At 42.4% G+C, this 24,821-nt stretch overlaps 1 protein-coding gene across 1 annotated transcript in view; it reads right to left on the minus strand.

The window, feature by feature from the left end:
- Positions 1-24,821, minus strand: part of PID1 (phosphotyrosine interaction domain containing 1) — a 230,947-nt gene that overhangs the window by 73,211 nt on the left and 132,915 nt on the right. The window lies entirely within an intron of this gene.

Raw genomic sequence — 24,821 nt, forward strand, 5'->3', positions numbered from 1 at the left:
ACATGAAGTGAACTGCTTCATGTCGATCATTTGGCTTCAATCTTCTCAAATGCCCAGCCACAGACAAACTATCATCCCAGCCCCATTTGAAGAGGCAGAGATTTGCAAAAGACTCCTAGGCCAGTGCAGTTAGCACTTGCTCCTAATGAACGGTTACTTCTAAAAATACAGCCTGTTCCTTAAACATCTGCCCTGGTACACAGCAAGTGGAAAACATCAGTTTTAGAAAAAAACACAGGCATCCTTTCAGAAGCAAAGACAAGAGCAGTTGGGATGAAAGCAAATGCCGCTTACAGGCTCAAGCAGTCTCCAGGAAAAGCTCGTCCATGCACGTCTGCCTTCCCTGGATATTTTTATGTCATTAATAACCAAAAGCTCTTCCCTTCCCATAGCACTTTACAATCAGTGCCATCTCTAGCATGATACCTGACTCTGATCTGTGAGAGGAGGAAGTAGCTTTAGCCAATGGCATCACCCCCTTTTGCGGGCATGGAAAAGGGACTTGCTTAGAACCAAGGTCAAGATGATTGCTTTGCACCCCGTATTAGCTGCAAGCTCACCTATGCCAGAAATGCACCCAGCGCAAATGCATCAGAGTCAGCGGGGACAGAGACCAGAGACTGCAAAGGGATCTGTCATATTCATAATTTTTTTAGTGACTACATGGTGAAATGAAACTATTTTACTAGACTGAGTGAAATAAGATTTATTATTAAAACTATTTTCATCTTTTCCATTTCACTTTCTTAATATGGTTGCTGGAAAACTCAGTTAGGGACTTGGATCAGATATCTGTCAGACGCAATGGCTGCAGGGCAAGACCTGCTCACTTCACACCCATTTCCCACCGGACTGTCCTATCAGCCCTACAGCAGGGAGACTAATTAGCTCCATTTGACAATCTGCTGAGGCACAAAAGGAAGCGGGACATTGCCCAGAGCCACAGAGCTGGTGAAAGGCTAAGAGCTCAGAACCTCAGCGCACAGCCAAGTTTACTTTTAAATCTCAAACTCTACAGTGGATTTATTTGGTCTATACAATGGGATGTGTGTAGATTCTATATTTAGAGAAGTACCTGAATATATATATATGATATGTATATGTATATGCATATACACATATGTGTATATATACACCATCGAGTTCATAACAAGAACCAAATAATTAGAAAAAGTAAGATAGCCCTTTTTTTCTGGTGATATTTCATTCAGAACAAATTTGACATGAGATAATATATCCTCATCTCTAAATATACTCAGTTGAAAAATCATAAATTCTTTTTTTTTTAAGATTTATTCATTTTATTACAGCCAGATATACAGAGAGGAGGAGAGACAGAGAGGAAGATCTTCCATCCGATGATTCACTCCCCAAGTGAGCCGCAACGGGCCGATGCGCGCCGATCTGAAGCCGGGAACCTGGAACCTCTTCCAGGTCTCCCACGCGGGTGCAGTGTCCCAAGGCTTTGGGCCGTCCTCGACTGCTTTCCCAGGCCACAAGCAGGGAGCTGGATGGGAAGTGGAGCTGCCGGGATTAGAACCGGCGCCCATATGGGATCCTGGGGCTTTCAAGGTGAGGACTTTAGCCGCTAGGCCACGCCGCCGGGCCCAGAAAAATCATAAATTCTGATATTGCTCTCAGTACCAACCAAAGAACAGACTCAAGTTATTTCTTTCTGTGAACACAACTTGGAATCCTATCTATACAATGATATTGATTTCTGGAACTTTTGGTTTCAATCAATTCAAAATTCTGAGAATGAAACCAAAATAAAGCAGCTAAATCCTATAGGATGGCTCAGGGCTTGCTGGAGAACTCCATATATTAAAATAGCCTGAACATTTTCGGTCCATTAGAAAAGGAGACAAGCCACTGTGTGTCAGCCACAACTGGTCAGTATGCTAATGGGTCCAAGTCTGTGGTGTTGATTCCCCCCGGGCCAGTCCACAGGCTCAAACACCATCACTTCCCATCCGCCGCCTGGCAAATGCATGCCCCCCTGTGCAGAAGTCATGCGATAAAAGGAGGTGGATGATTTAGGGCCTTCTTTCAATACCACTCCTGAAGCACTCGTGGTACCGAGATTGGGCCAGTGGCGCAGTCCTCATGGACAGACACCTGTGGCTTTATGTATTTTCTTAGGACTGTTTGACACAACCCTATTTTATGTCTGTAATCAGAATACACACATACAAAGGAGCTTCCTCTGCCATGCAAGGCATGAAGCATTGAGCGAGTGAAGAGGCAGGAAAGCCCAACCCCACAGATCTGCATACGGTGGATAAGCAGAAGTATGTATTATCCTGCCACGGCTGCCGTGCAACCATGAAATGCAGATTCGGTCACAGCAACTATCCTCTGGTGCAAGCCAAACTGTTTTTTTTTTTTTCATTTAAATACCACGGTATTTGGAGATATTTCTCCTCACTTTACAAAACACCTGAAAGATGGCTTTGGTTAGTTGTTCAGTAGAGAGAACTGCCACTTCACTTGCTTGTGTGAGCTGGTGGCGCTGTGAGAGTACACACGTCATCTACCAGCAAGATGCACGCTCCGCCCCCAGCATAAGACAGTCTCAGGCCCACATGGTCTTACAACACATTAGCAACTCCAATGTATTGATAAGGGAACTAACAAGACCTGGTGGCTTTATGTCTTGTCTGGTTCTTTGTCCTACAACACATGCCAGGGATGACCACCTGGGCATGCACGTGACAGGACTCAACCAGGAGGGAGATCTTGGAGCCAGAGTTAGGTATGAAAGTGAATATAGACAATCCTCAACTTACAATAAACGCCGTGGCTTAACGATGTTTCCACTTTATTGTGGTATGAAAGTAGTACATATTTGGAAGAAATTAGAAATTGGATTTCTTCTTTAAATTTGAAGATTAGCTGATCTAAGTTTACAGTGACTCACCTGGAAAGTCAGGATGGAGCCCAAGACCTTGAGGACTGCTGGGGAGCCGCAGATGACAGAACAGGGACACGGCCACTGCATTCAGCTCCTGACCCATGTAGGGTTAAGCCAGGGAGGAGTTTGAGATCGCAGCAACGAGAAGCGTTCCTGGCTTCTCTCTTACAACACTAACATTGGAATTTTTATCATCTCAGAACTTCACTCATAAAAACCTATATGGGCTGAATAACCCTTTATGCAAAAATGCTAGAAAGCACAAATATTTGGATCTCTTACTTTTTTTGCCTGATTTTGCAACATTTGCATACATATAGTATCCTGGGTATGAGATTCAAACCTCAGTGTAGAATTCATTTCTGTCTCACATACACCATGCCCGAGGTAATTTGATGCAACATTGTTAGTGCTCCTGCATTTGGACCAACATTCAGTACTTCTCGGGAATCCTATCACGTTGGCACCAACAAAGTTGCAGACATGGGAGTATTTTCAACTTTGTAATCTTCCGTTAGAGATATTAAACCTGTGGTGATATATTCTGACTCTGAAATCTACAATGAAAATGTTGTGTATTTATTTTAAGTCTGCTATATAAGAACACAAAACAATGGGAAAAATACGGGATTAGGGCACAGGAATTCAAACATCTACTACCTCCCTCCTCAAACAGGAGGAAGGGAGAGAGAGAATATCTTCCAACTCTTGGTTGACTTCCCAGAAACCTACAATAGTCAGGACCTTGCCAGCTGAAGCTAAGAGCTGAGGATTCCCTCTGGTTCTCCCTGTGGGTGGCAAGGACTGAGTGACATGAGCCATCAGCCACCGCATCAGCTGGAAGCAAAGTCAGGACTGGCACTGACACTCCAATGACAGCATCACTAGTGCCAGTCCAAGCATGCGGCACCTGTGCCAATCCCTGCACACAGGGTGACTTTTGACTCCCTACAGCCCAAGCAAATTGACAATTGTATATTTTTCTTACATGTTTTTGTGGTCAAACTGAATGATTACTGAAGAACTAAAAATAACATTCCCAAATGAAACTTAAATTTTTAAAATACCTTTTCTTTTAAAAAAATTCTTTACCCTTACTGGCGAGGAATATGTTGACTGAAAAGTAAAACAGATTTAAAATAGCCTGAGAAAATCACTGTGCCCGCACCCCACTGCCCCGCAACATCCAGAAACACAGGAAGGAAGGCACACAATCTTATGGAAAATTTCTCAAATTGTCACAGACACAATTCCAGTGGGTTTCAGCAGGATAAAAGCTGGTCAAAGGCTTCAAAGATGGATACCATGTTTGAATTCCTGTGACTGACAGAATATAATTGCGTGATGTCATGTCATTTTCAGAGCTGCATGACAGTGAGTTAGCACGCTGCTCCAAGCACTGCCACCACAGGGCATGGAATTCACAACGTGCGTGAACTACACAGAGAAGTTCTTGTCTGTGAGAAGGTGTGCTAGTAAGATTTCACGAAAACAAAGCTCACAGTTTGCTCTGACCCCACCCCCCGTAATATTTATCCATTGTCATCATGATTTTATTAAACATAAAACAAAACTAAACAAAGCTTCACTCTAGACACACCAAACAACTTTTTAAAGAACTAATGCTACTGATTATTGTTCCGGTTTATTTGCTAAAAATAATAATAACAATAAATGTTTTAAAAAGCCATTGACTGTAACATCAGTATCCCATTTGGGCATCTATTAGCATCCTGACCATTCTACTTCTTGCCCAGCTCTCTGCTAATACACTCGGGAAAGCAACACACCATAGGAAGTGCTTGGGCCCCTGTCACCCGCATGGGAGACCAGGGTGGAATTCTAGGTCCCTGGCTTCCGTCTAGTGCGGCCCTAACTCTTGGGTCGACATGAGGAGTGAAAGAGTGATCTCTCTCTCTCTCTCTCTCCTCTCTTTAACTCTTCAAATGAATAAATGTTAAAAAATCAAAAAGATGGAAGACATTGTCTTGATGACGGCTTGGCCAAGTGCCTCACATTTGCCCGTCAAGCTTCCCCCTCTCCCTGGCAACATGTTTGCATCAGTTTACATCTAGAAACCCTTTTCTGGAACACAGCGCTGAAGTGTGTTTTGAAATGCCCTTTGAAGAAAAGTGAGTCCCATCTTTCTCTAACAGGACTCGCACACACAGGCAGGGAGAGAAGGAGCCTTAATCAGCCCAGGGATGCTGCTGCTCAGGCACTTCCACCTGACACGGGGCAGCTTCACCTCCCAGCAGCAATGACACTGTCACCTTGCCTTTGGTCATGGAAGACTCCCTCCATGCAAGCCGGCCCCACTCTCTGATCTACCTCTAATTTACTCACCAAAATGCAATAATTATGCTAACATCTGAATTCTCACCAGGCCCTGTATGAAGGTTCTTTGTAGGCATGCTGAATCAAACATAATTAAAATAATAGAACTGGATTTAGTGCACCTTGAAAACGACGACGCAAACTGAAATGAGAACAACATGGTCAGCCATTTGTATAAATTAAACCACTCACCGTCCTCATCCATCATATGAAGGTGTGGGTGCAGATAAGGGCATCTTGCAGATCTAAAATTATTGAATCTTCTCTGAGTTCAATTTCACAGCATAGTACTGGCCAATGATGCAGTACTATGCATTTAAACTGCTCCGAGAGCAAATTTTAAGTGTTCTGATGACATAAGTGTTAAATATTTTAGGTGAAAAACACATTAATCTGTCTGATTTTATCATTCCACATGGTATCCAAAAAGCATGACATTACATGTGAGTTACATGTTATAACTCATGACAAAGACAAAATTAAACTTTCGGAGCTGAAATGGATTATCTTACTCATGAGAAAACCAGGAGGGGACTCCAGAAATTAAAAATAACTTAGCTGAGGTCACCTGGGGATGTAATTGTTGTGATGGCTATTTTTATTTTCCTGTGTGAAATCCCCACTTTACAAACAAGGAAACTGAGGCACCAAGAAGGCTAAAGTAATTTGTGAAACAACATGTGAAATGGTGGGTTGGAGTTCACATCCAGCCCCCCACTCCAAGGCTTGACTTCCTGCTCACAGTCAGAGCGCCCAGTTCACAAAGGGCATAGAGGGGTGAGGGCCACAGAACTCAGACCACTGGGTCCACATAACTCCACGTATTTCTGTGAAAATGTTTCACAGATGAGGTTAATGTGGACACTGGTAGGTTTGGAGTAAGTAAAGCACACAAACCCTGTCACCTACAATGTAAGCAAGCCTCATCCAATCTGTCAGACACCTTCACAGAGAAAGACAACTTCTAGGAAAGAGATGGAGTTTGGAACGTATGCTTCCTGAGTCTCCAGGCTGCTGACCAACCCTGGAAATTCTGTTCTTGCACCTCCACAGCTGTGTAAACCAATCCCAGTCTCTGTCTGTCTCTCTCTCTCTCTCTCTCTCTCTCCCCTCTCTCTCTCTCTCACACACACACACAGTAAGCAGGTAGATAGAGAGGGATAGGCAGGCAGGCAGATAAGAATAGATAGTTCTGTAGATAAACAGGTAAAGAGGCCTCTAATTGATATAATTACAACATCAAAATTGGAACTCAGCAGGAAGGCTTCTCTTCCAGGAGTGGCTGCTTATTTTCTCTTGGCTGGCACCTGAGCCACAGAAATTGCATCTTAATCAGACACCTGCTCCAATCCTCTGCTTGAAACAGGTGACTTCCCAAAATGCATCGATTACATATCTGTCTGCTGCATGAAATTCTTCCACAGCACCTCAGTTTGACATGCAGGACTTTCACCATCTGGAGCCCCTCTCCTTCCCAAATGCGTCACTCCACATTCTACTAGATGCACCTGTAGCTTACACGCCAAAGCCCTTCCTCAGTTCATGCTACTAGTATATCGTTTGTTAATCCTCTTTTGCAGCATTCCACATCTTTGCAATAAAATCACTCTCTTGCTTTATAATCATTTGTATATAGTCCTGCCATTCAGCCACAAGTTCCCTAAAACCAAGGCCTGTGTCCTAGAAATCTCTAGACACTCACACAATGGGTTTGCCATACTTTTACTGGGTCTATAAACACAAAAGAATACAGGAGCTGGCGCCATGACTTAGCAGGCTAATCCTTCTCCTTAAAACAGCAGCATCCCATATGGGTGCTGGTTCATGTCCTGGACCCTCCACTTTCCATCCAGCTCTGTGTTTGCAGACTGGGAAAGCCTAGGAAAATGGCTCAAAACCTTGGGATACTGCACGTATGTTGAAGACTCAGAAGAAGCTCCTGGCTCCCAATCAGCTCAGCTCCAGCCATCGTGGCCAACTGGGGAATGAGTCAGCACACACACAGAAGATCTCAAAGTGAGACAGAAGATCTCTCTCACTTTGTTTCTCTCTTTAAATCCATTTTCAAATAAAAATAAGTCCATTTACATTTATTTATTTTTATAGGAAAATCAGATATACAGAGAGAAGGAGAGACAGAGAAGATCTTTCATCCAATGATTCACTCCCCAAGAGGCCACAAATGGCTAGAGCTGAGCCAATCCAAAGCCAGGAGCCTGGAGTCTCCTTCCAGGTCTCCCAAGCGGATGCAGGGTCCCAAGGCTTTGGGCCGTGCTCAACTGATTTTCCAGGCCACAAGCAGGGAGCTGGACAGGAAGTGGGACCACTAGAACATGAATCAGAGCCCATACGGGATCCCAATGCATGCAAGGCAAGGACTTTAGTCACTAGCCTACTGTGCCTGGCCCAATAAATACATTTAAAAACAAAATAAAAGATGCTAACACTCAGCTAAGGACAGAACTAAATTAACTTGAATATTTGAATTTGGTTATTTCTTTTCATGTTATTTTCATATTATTACTACTATATTCTTACAATTTAAATTTGTAGCCATCTGAATTATTTGGAATAACAATAGAACATTTGGCATTTACATCCATGTAAGAATTTAGTTTCTTACTCAACACTCCTCTTTTATATAAAAAAACTTAAATTGCCTAAAAGAAGAAGCTTCATATTCATCCAGGTATACAGCAACTAAATAATGTTAAAGGAAATTCAACAATATAAACTAAAATCTGAGTATATTAAAAAATGTATTGCAAATGTACTTTTTCATGTAGAATGCAAGGAGCTGGAAAAGATAGTATAATTATTCAAATCATACTATTTCCTAATTTGTATATATAAAATCTTTCACCTAAGCCTTATTCATTTTTTTAAAGATTTATTTATTTTTATTGGAAAATCAGATTAGATTTACAGAGAGAAGGAGAGGCAGGGATAAAGATTTTCCACCTGCTGGCTCACTCCGCAAGAGGCCACAAGAGCCAGAGTTCAGCATCTCAAAAACCAGGAGCCAGGAACTTCCTCTTGGTCTCCCACCCAAGTGTAGGGTCCCTAAGGCTTTGGGCTGTTCTTGATTGCTTTCTCAGGCCACAAGCAGGGAGCTGGATAAGAACTGGAGCAGCTGGAACGTGAACCATTACCCATAGGGATCCTCACGTTTGTAAGGTGAGGATATAGCCATTGAGCCGTCATGTTAGGCACACGTTTACTCTTTCGACTCTTTCTTAATCATGGAAAATATTCCAACGTCTATTGGAAACATGTGGCAAAATAACGACCCATCAGATGCCTTCCTGATTACCTACTCATATTGGAAAAAGCTATTCTAAAGTTTTAATGTGTCAAGGCTTTGAACTTCACCATAAGCAGCAGCACTTACTCAGTTACTACATGAGTCTCCTTCTGTCATCCGAGTTCATTTTTCCATTGCTACATGCATTTTGTCCTACTTTCTGATGAGTTTCCAAGTGAAATTCAAAATAAATAAATAAATCATGTTGGTCATTAAAAATATTCCACACAGGAAATTCCACAGAGTGTAATAATGAGCCATGGAATTATCAGGGCCAAATCGGACCCTGAGACTTTGTGCTTTGGTGTCCCACGCAGCATGAGCTGTGCTATCCACAGACCTCATACAGTCCTCTCGGTGCACTGTGCAGGATCCACACACCGTGCTTTGCCCCACACAACCCCACACTCTCCTGGTCAGACAGATGCCTTCAACCTAGTCTGCTTGGCTACTTCAACTCCAGTGAAGTTCTTCTGTTCTTTAGACATTGCCATCAATTATGGTCTTTACAACCTTGCCCTCTCAAGAGATCATCTCCCATAATGCCTTTTTTTAAAAAAAAAAATTATTTTAAAAGATTATTGTTTATGTAGAGGGTAGTTTTAGAGAGATGTTTCATCTGCTAGTTCACTTCCTAAATGGCCACAAAAGCCAGAGCTGGACCAGGCGGAAGTCAGGAGCCAAGAGCTACTTCCAGGTCTCCAACTCAGGTGCAGGGACTCAAGCACCTGAGCCACCTTCCGCTGTTTTTCCTGACACATTAGCAGGAAGCTAACCGAAAGTAGGAGCAGCCAGGACTCAAACCAGCACATACACGGAATTCCGGCTTTGCAGGTGCCAGTTCAACTACGAGGGCATAAGGGCAGCATTTAACAACCCTTGTGACTATCCCCGGTGGCCCCTCCTTATCCCTCATCTCTCACCGTCTGCCTTTCTTCCGGGACAACCACATCCTTCCACCTGGTGTCATATGCCATCTATAAGTAGACAGAGCAGATATGGATCACCCCAGCCTGCTCCTCTGGCACCCAAGGTCAATGTTTCTCTTTTGGGGTTTGCATATCACACTTATTAAATTTAACCCTCAAAGTAAAAAAGCAAAAATATTCTTCTTGTATTCATCTCTTCTTAATAAATGAAGTCATGTTATTCTGTCAGTCTCCCATGCTCCAGTTCAGGAAGTTATCAAAACCTTCCTCTTGCTCAGATTTTAGCTCTGGAGAAGTCTGCTTTCACAACCCAGTTCAAATACACTAAGTGCATCTCCCTCGTCCCTGTGCACTCAGATGGATGTCACCTCAGCACCCCATGCAACCTGGCCTTTTTCTTTCCCTTCCCTGCAGCCAAGATGATGACACTCCTGGATTCCAAGCCTTTCTAATCACTTCCCACTGCTGTCAAATGACTCCTGCATGTCCACATGTCCCAGTGTGTCCTTCCACTTGCTCTCTCATTTCCTTGCCAAGATCCTTGCTGTTCCGGAATGTGCTCACAGACTTGTCTCAGTCGACTCTCCCAATCTTCCCTGACCTCAAGTCTCCACCACTCACCAATTCCTGCTTGTGTGTCTTGTCCTAACCAGAAGGAACTGCTTTCAGACATGGCTGTAGACTCTGAAGCTCAAGTGAGATGTCCTCTCAAGGGGCTCACGGTGCTTGTTTCACTTCCAATATTTACCCTCACTGTAACCATAGGAATGGGATGGTTAATGACACCTGTCTGTCTCAATACAGCAGGCTTCATGAAGTTGGGATGGCTCCTGTTTTCCTTAGCTCTGTATATTCAGAGACTAAAATTGGCCAGGAACACAATAAATGCTTGCTGAGTTGATTAAAAAAATGGATGAATCAATGCAAAGAGGACACCAGTTGAAGTTCTTATTCTATTTCCTTCTCTATCGGCTCTTCTATCTCTTCCTGCCCTCCCAATATAGACACTGATTGATAACAGAAGAGACACATCTGCATCCTTCAGTATTTCCGACGAGATTTAGGGAAGCATTGGAATCTTACTCTCCATTTCTCTACACTAAAGGGTTCTGTATTTCTGTTATTCACAATCCTACCTGTCAAAAGAATGCCAAGATGATGTCCTCAGTGTTACGAGGGAAGAAAATATCCAGGTTCTGTCTGTGATGACGCTGAGACCAGGGGAGAGCGGATAAGTAGTTCCAAGTCCGCTATCTGCCCTCTATGGAGAAGAAAGACACTCCTGTCGATCCCACACTTTGAGATGCTCTCATGACAAGGTTTTGCAAGGCAAAAGGAACAGGTGAAAGGGCTAGAAAGCACCAGGCACTCTACATAAATTATCTCAATTATGAAAGAAGGAAAAAACTGGTACATCTCAAGAGTCTCATACATAGATCTTGAGCCAATTTTATGAAATTAATACGTACCTGCTCCCCCAAGAAAAATTCCAACTGGAGCAGTCTCCTTCTACATTTTGACACATAATTTATTTTCTTTACCTAAACTGCCATCTTCACTCCAGAGGGAGTATTATGTTCAAGGTTTCAACTACTAAAGAATCCCACTGCACAGGGAGCTTGGGAGCTCATATGGTCATTGTATAAAGGAAACTACTTGAAGGGGAGCAAGGGAGCAAGGCAGCAACGGAGGCAACAACGTTCTCACAATGGTATCTATGAATTACATGAAATCTGTCCTCTTTGTGTTAATGCCACATCAACATGATACGGAGGAGACTCGTGTTTCAGTCATTGTGCAATTTGCAGTGATCCTGAGAATGCAATGCATCAATTAATTCTTTTAATAAATAAAAAATAAATGAAATTTTTAAAAGAAAACTACAGTAAAAACATGTGATCTGGCAATAAGAATACCATATGCATATAGACTTTTACAGGAACTGCCTCATTTAATTTTCCCTAATCTATAAAATATTATCCTCTCTTAACAATCAAAAAGAAGTCTTAAAGTTGTAGGAAATTGAAAGCTCCCCTAAAACAGTCATGATCATCAGATGAAAATAATTCACACGTCTAACCTCATGTTATCTATGTTTCTCATTTAAAATACACAATGAATGCAAGCCATTCTGGCCTCCTGAGTTAGTTACAAGGAAAACACCTGAAGAACTATATCAGGTGAATGGAGAGCTCACACAGGAAAGGCCAATCCCTGACATTATCTGGAGAGAAGTGGGCACACAGGAAAGGCCAATCCCTGACATTACCTGGAGAGAAGTGGGCACACAGGAAAAGCCAATCCCTGACATTACCTGGAGAGAAGTGGGCACACAGGAAAGGCCAATCCCTGACATTACCTGGAGAGAAGTGGGAAGCCATTGGTGCATCACCCTAACCGGGCCATGGGAGCATCAGATAATTGACATGTGATTATTTTTTGCTGGCTTTCTGACTTACTGAGAGTGTTTTTAAGGTTTACTGATGCTGTAACAAGGATCTGCACTTCATTGTCTTCTATGAGTTTCAAAAACTTCATGGAAAATGCATATCATGGAAAAGCAATGCATTAATTGAGAAACAACCTTCTGCACCACAATATGCATATGTTTTATTTCATTTTTCTATGACTTTTTGATTATTGCCAAATAATATTCATATACCACATTTTGTGTATAAAGCAGTTTCCAGGAAAATGTAGAGTTAGCACATTTTTGTCCATAGAATAATGTTACTATGAACATACTCGTACAGGTGTATCTTTTCATTGGCTATGTTTTGTTCCTCAGGTAGATATTCCTAGGAATAGAACCACTGTGAGATAAGGCAGCCCTCACTTATGTTTTTAGGGAAGCCCCAACATGCTTTCCAAAGTGGTTGGAATTTTAAATTCTGCCAGCAGTGTCTGAGAGGTTTGCTGCTCAATGCATCCACCATTCTTACAATCTGCTTTGGCATTCTAGCCAGCTTGGTCAGTATCAGAGTTTGCATGAGAGCTTTGAGTTCCATTTCCAACGCTGAGCAACTTTTCTTATATTTAATGACCACCTGAATTACTGGCGATTTTTTTTTTTAATTGGCTCATCTGTATTTTTATCGTGGAATTTTAAAATCTTGTTACGTATTCTGGAGACAATGCCTTTATCCATAATACTACTCCCAAATATATTCTTCAAGATTCTAGTGTACCAACAAGTGTGGTGACAGTGAACTTGCAGTGGCAATGCTGCCTGGGCAGTCAGAGTTCCATCAGCCAGTGCTACATGTTAAAGAAAACGCAGCCCAACAAGAAGGTCCCACGGGAGACATTCTCTATATTTGTTTGACAAATGAAATTCTGAGGCAAATGAAAAGTAGAACACAATGTTGAATCTTCAGGCATCATGCTGCACTAATTTTATTGTTCTTCACCTCAGGACAAGTTTCAAAAAAGAAATATGAGTTTTGTTCATGCCAGTGGCTGCAACAGAAGGACTCCGACCAGTCCATTTTTCTTGTCCATATCTGCCCATCTGTCCTGTCTTGCCACAACCTTCATTTCATCATAATGTTGTTCCCTTTAACTTTGAAACAAATGGCATCTGTAAATATGTAAAGAAAAAAATAATTTCAAAAAAAATAAAATGTGTACAGAAAATAAGGAAAAAATTAAGATTATTTTTCAAACAGGAAAGAACTAAAGTTGCATCTGCAGCAATAAATGCTAATGGTACCGCATTTAATCCATTCTAACAGAGCTTTTCTTTCTCACTTTCAAGGATGCCTTGGATCCGATCCCCAGATCCTGAAAATGAGACTCAGCAGAGCTGGTGAGGCTGACATCGTATATGGGCATCAGTTTGTGTTCTGATTTCTTGATTTCCAATCCAGTTCCCTGTTACTTGCCTGGAAAGGGAGCACATAGTGCCTGATGTCCTGCCACTCATGCATGTGACCCGTGATGCACCTGGCTCAGGATCAACAGTTACAAGTTACAGCCACCTGGGAAGCGAACCCACAGATGGGAGATGTGTGTGTGTGTGTGTGTGTGTGTGTGTGTAACTCAAACTTTGAAGTACATATATAAATCTTTAAAAAAAAAAGAGGAAAACAAGACTGAATAAATCTCAGCTCTGTGGAAAAATTCCTAACACCAGACCAGATATTTAAAAAAGAAAAAAAATCAAACATTAATCTAAGCTGTATTCCTTTCACTGTTCGCAATCAGCAAGTTAAACTGAGTATATTCAGTGCAGAGATGGCATGGTTCTGAGCAATAGCTAGGTCTAGAGTACACAGGCGGTCCTTCAGACAAAACGCCTTTCTGCTGCCTGGTGAAGAGTGATCTGAACCAGCGGAAGGGTCTTACTACACACTCCCGTTCTAGAGTCCATTTAAAAACTACCCCTAATTAGAACCTTTACTTTCCTTTGGGGTTAACTTTATACTTGGCATTTTGGGCTAGCACGTGTGGCTGTATTGAGGTGGGCAGTGAAATATGTATTGTATTACTAGTATTTACTAGTATCCAGGTCTTATTACTAGTATTTACTAGTATCCAGGTCTTATTACTAGTATTTACTAGTATCCAGGTCTTATTACTAGCATTAAGGATGATCACATTTTATTACTTGAGGTTAACTTTGCCCGAAATACTTGAAATGGCCAATAAAATCGAACAAAAGTGTCACGTGTCTCTTTTGTGGAGGTGTCATGAACCTGTGTGGGTTTTTCCGTGACCCATGCGTGCCTCCCCCACTCCGTTTCTGTGTTCTTTGCAATTCTATATTCACTCGCCCCCACTAGTCCATGTCTCACAGTAAAGATGACATCAACTGTAACTTTTCAGCAATGAGTACATGGAGTCTGTAAAGCAGAAATCAGCACTGTGTTTAGTCACTGGTAGCTGTGGATGTTTGCTTCTGCAAGCGTAACATTCCACCCTGAGTTGAGCAGAAAAAAAGTAGAAAGGTTGGCAATCTCATCTTTTCTACTGTTTTCATGGCTCCAATGTATGTACTTAGGGCACAGGTGGGGAGAGACGGGGAAGTCACTTACATACTTCAGCACAGTATAACCTAGATGCAGAACTGTGTTTTGGGAGCGGTGATTTCTTCTTGTTCTAAGAGGCAGTTATGAAACACAGCCCAACTTGGGTTTGGGATATTAATTGCCTCAATAATTATTATACGAGAACTGAAACTGTGTGGAAGAAAGCTGGATCAAACATAAAGCCATGTTGTGGCTCAGCAAGCCAAGCTGTCTCTTATATTGTCACCATCTCTTATGAGCACCTATTCAAACACTTGGTGTTCTGCTTCTGATACAGCTCCTGGCTAAGGTATTTGGGTACGTAGCAGAAGATGTCCCAAGTACTTGGACCCCTGCAGCCCATGTGGAGAGACCTAAATGGAGTTATGGTTTTCTAGCTTCACCCTGGAGTATCCCCAGCCATTGTGGACTCTGGGGGCATGAAGCAGAGGATGGAAGAGTGATCCCTCAATGTCTGAATCCCTCTCTCTCTAACATAAATTTAGAAACAGAAGAGTCCACAGCCTTGCTGACAAAGAACCCCACGTTCAATCTTTACACATGGGCCCCTGAGCATCTACCATCCTTGAAACACATAGTGTATACACGTTTCCCCATGTCCACTACAGGCAGCTGGACCACCAAAGGCTTCTCCACTGAGAACAGTGAGCACACAGTGGAAACACTGCACCGTCTGCTCTTCAGCCACAGAGTTCCCAATCAGGTTCTGGAATGCACTGTGCATTCCTCAAGTTCTACACAGGGAGCAACAGAAGAGAACTGGCCTCTAATGTGCTTAACAGGCCAACTCTCAGCAGAGTGACACAGCCTCTTTTCCCTTTACAGCTCCCCGCAAAGTCTTTAAAACACAACTACAGCACAATGTTTCAAAGGTTCTCAGAGTCATAGCACCTGTCAGATGCAAAGTCTCTCAAAACAGCATAAAAAATAAGGTTTTCATAAAAGATGCTCCCGCCCAAGTTTCTGTGAAATAATGATGATGCAGCCCCAGAGGAAGCAGAGCTTTGGAGAGGGAGGCAGGAAGGGGATAAAAGAGAGATGCATTTGCAGCCAAAGCACCGAGGGCTTTTCTTATTTTTTCCCATTGTGCTACATGAAAAAATGATGGGGCTGGAGGCAATCTAACAAGTTTAAATTACAACTTGGAAAGTAATAAGCTTTGGCTCTTGAGATATGCAACCAACTGGGAATAGTCTGGCAAAAAAATCTGTGTACTCCACATTTTCCATCTAAATCCCAAACTCACATTCAACACTTAGCATTCAGGAGATAATATGTGAAGTTATGAAGCTTCCTGCAGGATTGAGGAATCTCAAATCACCGAAATGACTGCCTGAGATATAAACATTCTTCCCACTATCACACAAAATATGATCGGAGGTTCTCAGGTGTAGTCTGATTCTTAAAGATGATTGAGACTCAAGGACGAACGGATATAAACAGTATCTCGAGACGCATCATTCACTATGTAAATTTCTCTGTACCTTTGCACATTCAGTCAAAACAAACTTCTTCAAGCAATCCCAGACAAATGATTATAAACCATGTCCTTACACTTACACTTGTCTATTTCACTGCTGGTGAGTCAGAGCAGGCTAACTTCTTCTACTACCTCAACATTTTAGTGGCTTCACACTATATGTATAACCCTGGCTCACTCTTAAGTTCTGGGGCAGGCAACAACCCTCTCCGAACAAGCCAAGACCAAGGACACTGCAGCTCCCGGCATTAGGTCTTTGCAACCCTTTTTATTTGGATGCCAAGGTAGAGCAGGAATGGAAGATCATTTTCTCATTTAATGGGCCAGGCTGACCTAAGAGTATAACACTTCTGCCCAACACTCTTTGGCTGGATCTCAGTCCTATAGGATACCCACTTGTCAAAGGTACTGGGAAACATGATCTAGTTGTTTACGTAGAGAAATGGGAAGGGATTTGGTGACTCATTCATTCCCTTCTGGCCACAGACTCCCTTGTCTGTTTTATTTTCTATAAAATTGGTATAAAATTGTGCTGCTTCCTTAGCATTATCCCCACAACATTTCACAACTATTGAGATGTACAGAGACAGACACAAGGAGTGGGATCTTTGATTTGCTGGTGCATTGTCTCGATGCCTGAAGCAACTTGGCCAGAACAGGATAAACCGAGGTGCCTGGAACACAAATCAGCTCTCCCACATGGTTAGGAGATTCACAAATACGCTGGCTATTAGTCACCTCCTCCTAAAATGTGCATTAGCAGGCAGACAGAATCAGAAACAAGCTCCAGAACTCAAAGCCAGGCACCCCAATATGTTATATGGGCCTGCTAAGGAAGATTCAAATCATAGCATCGAACAACTGTCCCTATTACATTTAATTCAGGAGTTTCAAACTGACTAGATTCAAAACTGAGTGGAATTAATTTAATGGTGAATATGAAAAAGTCATATAAACTGGTATGATTATAGTGGAAAAATGGACACAAGGCATTATCAGAGAATCCATGAGAAAAGAAAGACATCTGATATGCAACGATGGCCACAGTGTGTATCTCTGCCAGAAAGCACCAAATGCAGACAAAATCAGGATGTCATTTGCTTCTCTCATCAGATTAACAGAGATGACACTGTGGAGGCGTGACAACATTTATAGGCCCATGGATAGCCAGGCTAACCCACGCCCGCATGAAGGTTACTTGTTCAAATACATCAACAACTGCTTCTTAAGTTTCATTCTGTGGAGTGAAATAAGTCAAGCACAAAAAGACCCCATAATCTCACGTATATATAAAAGCAGAATCTGTTGAGCTCATACACTTTAAGACAGAAGCTAAAACGTGGGGAGGGATGAAAGGCAGAGGGGAACGTTTAAGGTGAGGAGTATGCTAATTATCCTGACTTGATTATAAAACACATATATCAAAATATGCTGGACTCCACAAAAGTACACAATTAGGGATAAGTACGTGTCTAGCCCATTAAGATTTTCACATCCCATATTGGAGTACCGGAGTTTTGATTCCTAGTTTTGGTTCCTGATTCTGGATTCATGTCAGTGGAGAACCTGGGAGGTAGCAGTGATAGTTGAGACAGTGGGTCCCAGCCACCTGTCTGGAGCGCCTAGCTCCAGCCTCCACCTCGACAGCCAGCTCTTAGCATTGCAGGGTACTGGATGGAAGTTCTCTCTCTCTCTAAAAAGGTGCTAAAATAACAGAGAATGTGCGATTATTATGACTAATTTTAAGAGACTTGGGAGTAAGCAGGATGAGCACCAGCTTACATCTTAGTAAAGACTGTTTTAAGTTACCAGCTACCAGACAGGATGCCTCTTTCTTAAATCAATTTGCTTCATATGCCAAAGAAGCCAGGGGAATGTGACATGCTGAGTAGAAGTCAAAGAAAAGGACATTTCCTTTCCTACTTAAGTTGCCTGGGTCTCTTCTCCTTAGTGCTGTTGCTGTTTGGGGTTGGAAAGTTCTTTGTTGCAAGGCTGTGTGTGCCCTGTATCTGTCTGCTTAGCAGCATCCTCTTCCTCCACCCACAGGTGCTACGAATACTTCCTCAGGTGTGGGGATCAGAAAAGTCTCAGATGGTGCCAAATACTTCCTGTGAGGCTAAGATACACAACCCCCCTCCACCCTGTTCTAACCCAGGAAAAATCAATGAATGATCACAACCCACTCCGTGGCTGGAGACACACCTGGCTGTAGGGCAGCCAGGTTCTGTCTCTCTCTGTCTCAGTCTCTTTCTTTGTCTCTGCTGGGAAAACAAAAATGGTCAGACACCCGCTCTGCTCCCCTCTGCCTTTGCTGCCATGTAGCTCACCTGTCCCTGGGGACATGTTTCCTTCAGATGAGCTACTGCTGTTGATGAGGTACTGCTCTTCAGGTACAGAGAGATGCCCGGGGCTCCATCTGCATCTCTGCCAAACAAGAGCGGAGCCTCACCACGCCCCCAGAAGTGAATGGACTGGGACTCTGCCCCATGTAATTGTTCTCAACAACAGAAAGGGTTCCCAGAGAGCAAGTTACAAGACTCAACAACCACAACCCCACGACCCAACACATACAACCCAAGGTAGCAAACCCACTGTCTAACACTCAAGTAGAAAAATATTTTGAAATCCTGGCCGGTATATCAATAATGCATCTTCTCCCTTTAACTAGCTGCCACTTCCAGTAGTAAGGGGAAATTACTCTGCTGTTGGTCTAGCTGCACAAAATTCCAAGGGTTTCAAGTGGAAATGTGCAAAGGGACTTTATTACTTTTGTTGCTAAAAGAACTGCTGATAAGAATAAAAAGTGTTCAAAGCCAAAGGATCTTCCCAACTGAAAGAAAACAGTGGACTTATTCCGGGATGATAACACTTGGAAAACCCAAAGTTTTTAAAAAGAGCAGGAGTGGGAGATTTCTCTCATGTCATTTTTTCAAATTATACAATTAAGTAGATTATGATCATTGTGCCTCCCAAGTCTGTTATTTCATATTTATGACCATTTTATGAATCAATAAATTGTAATGCCCCTTGTGATGGGCATTATTTTTAGGATAATTTTTAAAAGACACACAAATTGAGGCTTAGAGTGAATGTTCCACCCTTCTATGCACAACTTGGAGACCAGAGCTAAGACATAAAACCTGTCTCCCTAATCCCAAACCTATGCCATTTCTCTGCTCAACCCTCATGATCACAGAGGGAATTTATTTATTGAAAATCCCACATTGGAAATCACAGGTTCTTTCCATTCAGCATAAATGTCATCATGCCTTAATACTTACTTCAGTGCCCAGTAGATCTTTTCTACTTTATAACATAACAGGCTCTGGATAACTCAATTCGATCAAATCTCAACCACTTAGATGCATTCATCACTATTTTGTAGTAGTTTATGTAAAAGCATTGCTAAGAAGCATATCAACAGTCTCTTTCCTTCCAAAGAAAGCACGATGCCTTTGCCTGTCTGGAATCACGCCGCGTGTTTCTCTTGCTCATTTTACCCTGGGCACTGAGGGCATGCGCTCAGGAATGAGGTAGCTTCTCTGAACAACAGCACCCAAGGTGGGGCTGCAGTGCTCACACTCATTATCATGAAAATCTGTCCAGCAGCCCTGTGGACTCAGGTAACCATGGCAACACACCAGCAACATCACTCACAGAGGCACCAGGAGCAGCCCCGCCTGGAAACCAAAGCAGTCACACAAAGAAGAACATTTCTCAAGGACACTCCACGAGACAGTTGCCATTGGCAATGCTGCCTCAACTTCAGCTCTACCGCCAGAAGAAATCAGCTCACTTGTACTGACTGCCATTAAAAGTTGTCCGACACAACCCACTTGAACTTTGCTGATAGCTCAATGGGTGAGTGGCAGTTCTGAGTAGCTCAGGGTCCCAAAGGGGATGGAAAAGCGTCAAGGCGCAAGCTGCCGAACCTTCACTCCACACCTTCACCCTCACAATCAGCCGAGCCCGCGTGGTCAGTGACGTGCCTGAGAGGTGAGAGGCACGGAGCAAAGCAGTAATCTCAGGCCATTTCAAGTTGGCGACTACAAACTCAGAGGGACATCAAATTTCCCAATATCTGGCCAGCTCTCTCACTGGATAGTATTCCTGTAGGGCTTAAGCAAATTGGTGTCACCAGCATCCAGCTCAGCTTCTGGCATGAAGCAGATGTGTTAGCTGAACTAAACCGCAAGTCATGATGGTTGGAATCTCCGACGTACCAGTTAACTGGGATGTCTTCAGAAAGTTTACTACCTCACAATTCTGAAGACTCAAAATGCAACATGTGAGGTGTCAGCCTCTCACAGATCATATTGGTAGCTTCTGCAAGTTGCCTGGTTTGGTAATATCCCCAAGACACAGCATTTTTCCTAGGTGCATATGTGTGTCCAAATTTCCCTTTTCTCGTTAAGACCTGTGTCATACCGATCAAGGAGCCTGATTACTCCAACACAACCTCATCCTAACCAATTAGGTCTGCTGACACAACTCTAAACACAGGCCACACTTGGAGAGGTCACAATCAGCACAGAACATCTGGGTATAAGCATAAATACTAGATCGTACCACAGGGGAAAAGTCAGTTGAAGAGAACAAGTAATTCCCTTTCATATACTTTATTTGTTTTTTAATATTTATCATCTTTATTTGAAAGTCAGTTTTAGAGAGAGAAGGAGCAATCAAGAAGGTCTTCCATTCACTGCTTCACTTCTGAAATGCCAAAACAGCCAAAACTGAGTTCATCTAAATCTGGGAGCGAGGAGCTTCTTCCAGGTCTCCTGTGCGGGCGTAGCATCCCAAGTACCTGAGTCATCTTCTGCTGCTCTCCCAGGCCACAAAAGGAGCTGGATTAGGAGCGGAGCAGCCGGGGCAGGAGTCTGCGTGCTATGGGATGCCGGCGGCAGAGAACTGAGGACTAGCTCCTTCAGCTACACTGTCTGCATGTTTTTTAAACATTTATTTATTTTTATTGGAAAGCCGCATATACAGAAAGGAGGAGAGACAGAGAGGAAGATCTTCCGTCCAGTGGTTCACTCCCCAAACGGCCGCAGCTGCTGGAGCTGACCCAATCCAAAGCCAGGAGCTTCCTCCAGGTCTCCCACATGGGTGCAGTGTCCCAAGGCTTCGGGCTGTCCTCAACTGCATTCCCAGGCCACAAGCAGGGAGCTGGATGGGAAGCAGGGCTGCCAGGATTAGAACCGGCGCCCATATGGGATCTCAGCGCGTTCAAGGTGAGGACCTTAACCACTACACTATCGCGCCGGGCCCTCAGCTACACTTTAAAAGCCATTGTTTGTATAGTTCAGCAGAATGCCTGTTCTCCCAGAAGTCACTGCAAAATATTCATAACCAGAGAGAGGTGTTATGGCACAGCACATTAGGCAACCGCCCGCATTTCATATTTTTGTGCCTAGAATCAAATCCTTCCTTCTCTTCTGATCCTGCTCATTGCAAATGTTCCTGGGAGGCAGCCAATGGCAGCTCAGTTACCTGAGTTCCTGCCATCCATGTGGAAGACCCTGATGGAGTTCCTGGCTCCTGGCTTCAGCTTGACTCAGCCCTAGATGTTACAGGCATTTGGGGAATGAACCAGCAAGGTGACATTTCTCTGTCTCTCCTCTTTCTCTGTCACTCTCTTTGAAATAAATGAAACTTTTAAAAACATTCACACCAGATATGAATATCTGTAACCCAATCTAATGATCGAAAAGCCAATTTCCCAGCAATTAATGCAGTTCTGAACAAAAAAGTGTCAACTGAGCAACATACAACTCTTACAAGGGCTCCACACTTTCTGAACGAGGCAACAAGCCAGAGTCTAGGCTAAAAGAAGTACTGAATTTGCATCTATGTAAGGATCAATGACTGTCAAACACCATTGGCATGAGAGCAGTGAGGCCAGGGATGACCTAATGATACCATCCTGACACCTGGGAGTAAGCCCCATGAGGACAGCTGAGCGGACTTAGTGGACTGGTGCAGCTACTGTCCATCTTTATAGTTCTTGTTCTTTGTTTCCAGAGACTATACATATGGCAGCCTGCTTTCTCACTCTCTCTAAACAACAACAAAAAAGAAGCAGTTAGCAGGCTCATCTCCCTGAAACAGTGCAGGGACTATTCACATGTGAGAGATGGGAGCCTGCACACCGGGCCCAGGATGATGAATGCACTTGTCCTGGGGCATTAAGAACTAATACACAAGGAATCTTCCCATTTTCTTGGGGTTAGGGCTCCGCCAATCTCTGCAGCACCACCACCATCTCTGTTCCAAACAGGGCATCAGGCAGAGGGGTTCCCCTCACATCTGGCTTCTTAGTGCCCACCTGGCAGGCACTAAGACATCAAGTGAGCTATCAGCTTATAAAACCAGCTTATGAACTGCAAAATTAAGCATCAATAAATACGTGTGAGACCCCGACTTCTGCTCTCACTATTCCCACATGCTTTAACGGTCCTGAAAATCTCTGTAAATCCTCATAGGATTAGCAAATAAAAACAATGCCAGTTTGTGAAAAAACTGAATTAGAAGAACCTGGCATGGTAGCCTAGTGATTAAAGTCCTTGTCAGGATTCCATATGTGCGCCGGTTCTAATCCTGGTGGACCCGCTTCCCTTCCAGTTACCTGCTTGTGGCCTGGGAACCCTGCGCTCACATGGGAGACCTGGAGGAAGCTCCTGGCTCCTGGCTTCGAATTGGCTCACCTCCAGCTCTTGCGATCACTTGGGGAGTGAATCATTGGACAGAAGATTTTCCTCTGTCTCTCCTTCTCTCTGTACATCTGACTTTGCATTAAAAATAAATAAATCTTTAACAAAAATTTAATTAGAAGGTAAGTTTATTTTGGTGCAAAATCTTTTTAAGTCCATGCATATAATAGATCTTCAAAAATTCATGAAAAATGTATATGAAAAAATTATGCATAGATTTCCAAATGTGTTTGCACCAAAATAAACTTATATTTTAATAGCATTTTTCATTAAATTTTTGAAGTACTTAAATTTCAAATGCTAGAATCTGTCTGTTTCTCTCTGATGACTATCATCTTGAAACCTATATGAGTTAGCTTTTAGATTCAGGTTACAAATTAATCCAGGCTCATTATGTAATTAAATGCTTGATTAGAAGTTGAATTAATACGCTACACAGAGGCATATAATTGTATGAGACAAAATCTTTAATCTCAATGAAGAAATTCACCATAGTAACAAATTATCTGACCCATCCAATTAAGTATGTGATTCAAAATGATTTTTCAAATTATCTAAAAATGTAGTAATTAATAAGTAGATAAATCATGATGTATGTTATGCTCTCTAGAAAGTTATAAAAATAGTTGGACAAAGGAGAGAATTTTAAATTGCTTTTAAAATCCTACAGAACATAAAGATAAAAGCTGAAATTTATAAAGCAAAAAGGGTGAAAATGTTATGGCAGACAACGCTATGAGTTTTAATGTCTTTTTAATTTGCTGATATTTGGAAATGTTTCATTTAATGCAATTTTAATCTTCCTGGTTATCTAGTAAAAATGAGACTAACTCATAGCATGCTGCTGCCAGGCTCCATCTACTAATGAATCCACGCTGTTCAGCACAATTGACCTTGCTACTTCAGGAGCTGGATGGGATACATTTGTTCACAGCTGCTCCAACTTGCACCTGGACCTAATAATAACTACATGTTGTTTAAAGTTCTGGCAGCAATTACTTCCGAAGATGTGCAGCATCAACGAATGATTGGAAGGAATGCTTCAGCCATCAACCTGCATGAATTAGAACCGGTGAGGAAGCACAGACATAATTCAGCAGGTGGCACTATTCCCCCAGTCAGAGCTCGGTTCATTCTGCATGACTTGGCAATTACCTTTATTAATACTTTCCATGAGATTCTATTTCAAATACACGTACTGGCTTCTTTTCTTTGAGCTATCGCAGCCGAGGTAAGAAGCACTATGGGGTAGCAGGTTTAAGAACACAAAACATTTGATCGAATCTCAAGTTCTTGGGTAATCAGATCAGCACACTGTCACAGGTTACTAGAAGTTAATTACTTCTCCATACTTATCCAACACAACCCAACTGATTTGACCTCTTCCACTGATATGAGCCAATGGGATAATTGAAAATCTTTGGCTAACGTGCTAGTTACTCAGCCATGACCTTATTGATATTTGGGCAGGATAATTCTGAAAGAGGGTACAATATATGATTTTTAGGATACTTAGTAGCATCTGTGGTCTCCACCCATGAGATGCCAATAACGTTTTCCCTGTGTGACATTATTAACCACCCCTCGTGGGGAGGGGCAAAAATCATTCCATTTGAGAAGCATCCAACAGCCACCAAACAATAAACATTAATAGCCTTGAGTATCTGTCCCCATGGTATGACAATGAGTCTATTTCAACTATAGTGTCTTAAATTTTACTGCATAGAGATGTATATAGACATCATATTACTTGATTTAATCAAATCATACAACCACATGGCAATACTAATTTGCAACAAAACACTTTACCTTTAAATACATCTTGTCATTACATTTTAAGCACAATTGAATGGTTATAAAGTAGTCTCTCCAAGATAGTATGTCAAACATTTTCAGATCTATTTCATGTATTAGATCTATCTGATATCAATAATGTGCATTCTTTTTCTCCATTCTTGGGACAAATCCCCAGAAGTAAACATTTTGAGTACTAACTCATTTTAGTTCTGCCTTGCACAAAAGGGGAAAAAAAGAGTCAAGAAATAAAGAAAATAACAAAGAGAGGAGAAAAAAGAGTAGGTCAGAGATAAGGGAAAAAAGGGAAAAGGAATAGG

Source organism: Ochotona princeps, chromosome 5, assembly GCF_030435755.1.
Source record: "Ochotona princeps isolate mOchPri1 chromosome 5, mOchPri1.hap1, whole genome shotgun sequence".
Taxonomy (NCBI): domain Eukaryota; kingdom Metazoa; phylum Chordata; class Mammalia; order Lagomorpha; family Ochotonidae; genus Ochotona; species Ochotona princeps.